Source organism: Capra hircus, chromosome 4 (genome assembly GCF_001704415.2).
Source record: "Capra hircus breed San Clemente chromosome 4, ASM170441v1, whole genome shotgun sequence".
NCBI lineage: Eukaryota > Metazoa > Chordata > Mammalia > Artiodactyla > Bovidae > Capra > Capra hircus.
Window position 1 is genome coordinate 66,661,879 of NC_030811.1, and position 6,021 is coordinate 66,667,899.

Here is a 6,021-nt window from a genome sequence, read left to right on the forward strand (position 1 = left end):
TGTAGGGTCATTTGAACATTCTTTGGCATTGCCTTTCTTTGGGATTTGAATGAAAACTGACCTTTTCCAGTCCTGTGGCCACTGCTGAGTTTTCCAAAATAGCTGGCTGGCAAATTGAGTGCAGCACTTTCACAGCATCATCTTTTAGGACTTGGAATAGCTCAACTGGAATTCCATCACCTCCACTAGCTTTGTTGGTAGTGATGCTTCCTAAGGTCCACTTGACTTTGCATTCCAGGATGTATTTTTTCTTAGTTATTTGTAAGGCCTCCTCAGACAACCATTTTGCCTTTTTGCATTTCTGTTCTTTGGGGATGGTATTGATCCCTGTCTCCTGTACAGTGTCACGAAGCTCGGTCCATAGTTCTCTGGGCACTCTGTCTATCTGATCTAATCCCTTGAATCTGTTTCTCACTTCCACTGTATAATTGTAAGGGATTTGATTTAGGTCATACTTGATTGGTATAGTGGTTTTCCCTACTTTCTTCAATTTAAATCTGAATTTGGCAATAAGGAATTCATAATCTGAGCCACAGTCAGCTCCTGGTCTTGTTTCTGCTGACTGTATAGAGCTTCTCCATCTTTGGATGCAAAAAATATAATCAATCTGATTTTGACATTGACCATCTAGTGATGTCCCTGTGTAGAGTTGTCTCCTGTGTTGTTGGAAGAGGGTGTTTACTCTGACCAGTGTGTTCTCTTGGCAAAACTCTGTTAGCCTTTGCCCTGCTTCATTTTGTACTCCAAGGCCAAAGTTGCCTGTTACTCTAGGTATCTCTTGACTTCCTACCTTTGCATTCCAGTCCCCTGTGATGAAAAGAACATCTTTTTTTGTGTTAGTTCTAGAGGTCTTGTAGGTCATCATAGAACTATTCAACTTCAGCTTCTTTGGCATTAGTGGTCGGGGCATAGACTTGGATTATTATGATATTGAATGGTTTACCTTGGTTTGCCTTTTTATAGGTGTGACATCTGGGTCTCAGTAGGAAGAACCATGAGCTGTCTGGCAAAATCAGAAGTTAGTGAAGCTCAACTTTGCACAGTGGCTGTATTGTAACCAGTGAGGTTTATCTGAGGTACAATTATTGCTGATTGAAAAGTGTCCCACTACACCAAAAGAACTTGAAATGTAGTTGGCATTGTCAATGTTTGAGAGTCTCTGTGGAGAATGAATTAAATAAAAAAAGGAAGAAGAAGTATTATATTAAGGAAATTGAAGGTCACACTAGGTTTTTGCTTCAATCTAGTGCTGTTTCCACTATGCCATAGTTGGATTTCAGGGATTTTCACTGGCTGTTCTTTCTTAAGTTCTAAAACAAATCACAACAAAAATCATAAGATAGAAATCTGTACACTGTACTGTTTATTTTATTACCTTTTATTTTTTACTAAATAACAGACTATAATGATGTACTTGGGGCTCTTAACCTTTCCTGCTTGGGCGTCATATTGGTATTTCAACACCTAATTCTCTCCCACTCCTGAGGTTCCTCTTACAACACAGGCTTTGTGTTAGCTGCCTCTTTGAGGGACATCATTAGACACTGAGAGAAAGTCCTTGCTAGGTCTCCGGTAATGATGGAAACTTATTGTTCATTCCTTTATAATGGATTTTCTCTTTTCTTCTCAGATTGCAAATCAAAACTTGATGGACTTCTTCACTAATGCATCGTTTTTTCCTCATAGATACTCTTCAACCCTGTAATTAAATACAGTTTTCTCCTTGATGGTTCAAGCTTCGGGCTCATTTTGAGTTCATCCTTTTAAAGTGGACACCACCTCATGGATCCTGTGTCGTGCCCTCACTCCTAGTTCCATCTTTCCTTCCTCCTTCATGTTATTTGCCCTCTATTCATCCTACAAGTTGGATATTAGTTGTATTTACCACACTTAATCTTTTTATATACTGAAAACCCTTATGGAACAAATCAAGCAAGCATCATTGGCTTTTGTATGTAATTAACCATCTGATTTCAGAATACCTGGCTGTTCCAGGGAAAAACCCAGAGAAGTCATGTTTCTTTTTGTTGTTGTTTGTTTTAGTCTAGCTTTGATTCACCCAGCCTACTTACAGGATAACAACCCTTAGGTTCTGTAAGAGGTTCAGCACTCCTGGGCAGCAAATATGCTCATAAAGTGAGTAAGTATCCATGCAGGAAGTTGTAAGCAAGTTTGTCTCTGTTAGAAATTATTAGGTGACAGAATATTTTGTTGAGGAAAATGTAGGGAAAAAATAAAGCCTTTCTTATTAGTCATTTGAAAGAGAGACTAGACAAGGCATTACAAATTATAACATGGAAAAAATGCTGGGCTGAAAACTGGATTAACCAGAAGACTCTCAGGGAAGTCTCTCATTCATAAATCAAATGATTGGATGAAGATTCTGCTTAGAAAAAAAATCACTCCTTTACATAATATGTTAGTCTCTTACAAAACATTTATTTAAAATATTTCAAATAGTGCCATCCAACTGCCTTCCTCTTTCACTGACCTCCTACCTAGCACCTTTAAATTGGGCAGCAGGAGATGCTATAGTGAACATATTACCTTTATAATTTCACAAGCCTCTCAGCTGGAGTTCAGGATCAATTCTCACACTTTAAAAATTCTTTGGCAGACAGGTTTAAACTACATTAACTGACAAGTAACCTGAAGTGTAATTTATGGATCATTCCTCCATGGGAAACAGTTGCAGCTGGTTTTTAATACAAATTGCCTTCCAGTTCTGTAAAACCTGGGCAATCTTAGAAAAACTAACTGATTCCACAAACAAAAACAAAAAAATAAAACAGAAGAGCAACATCAAAACAGTTGCTAAGTCCATGCATTTAATAAGAGACAAATTCTGGACCTAGATAATCCCTTAACATTTTTCATCCTCAGTCTAATCTTTTTGTATTTTTTACAATTTCATCAATACTTTTCATTACCTCTCCTCAAAAGCTATTATGGTTACTTCATTATTTACTTTTCCTGATTAGAGTATTATTGCTTCAGTAAGAAAATTTAATGTAATGCATTTAGATGTTGATGTCTAGAAAAGAAATCAAAGAAATTTAATGTCTTCTTTGAACTGCATGTATAAGTTGAACTTTGAATAATGTGGGTTTAAATTTTGCTCATCCACTTACACGTGGAATTTTTTTTTTATACTAATACTACAGTACTACATAATCCAGGGTTGAATCTAGGGATACAGAACCATAGATATGGAGAATTACTGTATGCTATATTTGGATTTTCAACTGCATTAAGAGTTGGCAGTCCTGCATTGTTCAAGGGTAAACTGGAAAAGATGTCAATTTTTTATCTCTTTGATGTGTCAGACTCCATAATGTCTATCCAGATTACCTCATACATCAAGTCTTTATTTGACATCTGCTGTATCATGGAAAAAGGAAGAGAGTTCCAGAAAAACATCTATTTCTGTTTTACTGACTATGCCAAAGCTTTTAACTGTGTGGATTACAATAACCTGTGGAAAATTCTGAAAGAGATGGGAACACCAGACCACCTAACCTGCCTCTTGAGAAACCTATATGCAGGTCAGGAAGCAACAGTTACAACTGGACATGGAACAACAGACTGGTTCCAAATAGGAAAAGGAGTACGTCAAGGCTGTATATTGTCACCCTGCTTATTTAACTTCTATGCAATACATCATCAGAAACACTGGGCTGGAAGAAGCACAAGCTGGAATCAAGATTGCTGGGAGAAATATCAATCACCTCAGATATGCAGATGACACAACCCTTATGGCAGAAAGTGAAGAAGAACTAAAGAGCCTCTTGATGAAAGTGAAAGAGGAGAGTGAAAAAGTTGGTTTAAAGCTCAACATTCAGAAAACAAACATCATGGCGTCTGGTCCCATCACTTCATTGGAAATAGATGGGGAAACAGTGGAAACAGTGTCAGACTTTATTTTTCTGGGCTCCAGAATCACTGCAGATGGTGATTGCAGCCATGAAATTAAAAGATGCTTACTCCTTGGAAGAAAAGTTATGACCAACCTAGGGAGCATATTAAAAAGCAGAGACATTACTTTGCCGACTAAGGTCCGTCTAGTCAAGGCTATGGTTTTTCCTGTGGTCATGTATGGATGTGAGAGTTGGACTGTGAAGAAAGCTGAGTGCTGAAGAATTGATGCTTTTGAACTGTGGTGTTGGAGAAGACTCTTGAGAGTCCCTTGGACTGCAAGAGATCCAACCAGTCCATTCTGAAGGAGATCAGCCCTGCGGTTTCTTTGGAAGGAATGATGCTAAAGCTGAAACTCCAGTACTTTGGCCACCTCATGTGAAGAGTTGACTCATTGGACAAGACTGATGCTGGGAGGGATTGGGGGCAGGAGGAGAAGGGGATGACAGAGGAGGAGATGGCTGGGTGGCATCACTGACTTGATGAACATGAGTCTGAGTGAACTCCGGGAGTTGGTGATGGACAGGGAGGCCTGGCGTGCTGCGATTCATGAGGTCACAAAGAGTCGGACACGACTGAGCGACTGAACTGAATGCAGGTTTTTCCGATCTTCCCTGGTGGCTCAGTCAGTAAAGAGTCTGCCTGCAATGCTGGAGACCTGGGATCTGGAAGAGTCCCTGGAGAAGGAAATGGCAACCCAGTCCAATATTCTTGCCTTGAGAATTCCATAGACAGGGAGCCTGATGGGCTATAGTCCATGTGGTCACAGTCAGACGCAACTGATTGAATAACACTTTCACTTTTCAGGCTTTTCAGAGGATGGGCAACAGGTCTAAAACTGCCTTCCATCATCTTTTCCTATATATAGACCTCTTTCCATGGTCCTGCTGCACTAAATACTGTGGCTTTTTGCCTTTCCTCACTGAGTACATTCAATACAATACTTCCTGCTGCTGCTGCTGCTAAGTCGCATCAGTCCTGTCTGACTCTGCGACCCCATAGACGGCAGCCCACCAGGCTCTGCTGTCCCTGGGATTCTCTAGGCAAGAACACTGGAGTGGGTTGCCATTTCCTTCTCCAATGCATGAAAGTGAAAAGTGAAAGTGAAGTCGCTCAGTCGTGTCCGACTCTTTGTGACCCCATGGACTGCAACCTACCAGGCGCCCCCCCCCCCCATCCACGGGATTTTCCAGGCACGAGTACTGGCTGCTGCTGTTGCTGCTAAGTCGCTTCAGTTGTCTGACTCTGTGCAACCCCAGAGCCGACAGCCCACCAGGCTCCCCCGTCCCTGGGATTCTCCAAGAGTACTGGAGTGGGTTGCTATTGCCTTCTCTGCCAATACCTCCTGGAAGGCTAGAAATTCATCTCTTCTTCCCCAGTGCTGCATGGGCTCCTGTGATGTTTAATTTTATGTAAATTTGACTGGGCTAAGGGATCCAGTAGCTGGTAAAACATCATTGCTGGGTATCTTTGTGAGGATATCTCTGGAAGAGATTAACATTTAATTCAGTAGACTGAGTAAAGAGATTCACTCTCACCAATGTGGATCACTATCATCCAATCTGTTGAGGGCCAGAGTAGAATTTACAAGGTGGAACAAGAGCAAATTCTTTATCTCTTCTTCAGCTAGAACATCCGTCTTCTCCTGCCCTCGGACATCGAAGCTCTAGGTTCTTGGGCCTTCAGACTCAGACTTACACTAGTAATCAACCCAAACCCTCATTTTCTTGGGTTCCCAGACCTTTGGACTTGAACTGAATTATTATACCACCAACTTCCCTGGGTTTTCAGCTTACAGGAGCAGACTGTGGGACTTCTCTCCTTCATAACCTGTGAACTGGTTGTTGTACTTAATCTCCTTTTATATATATCTTCATATCCTCTTGGTTCTGTTTCTCTGGAAAACCCTTACTAATGCAGCTCCCAGTCTTGACTCTTCTCCAGGATTTCAGTCTTCCATTCTTTCCATTCATTCTCCAAATGGTACTAGAAGGAGTTGATCATATTGAGCCCCCATGTTTAAAACCCTTTGGTGTAGTGGTTGATTTATTTCAATTCTTTTAGAAGTTTTAAGGTCCTTTCATACTTACAGGGTTCTTCAGATTT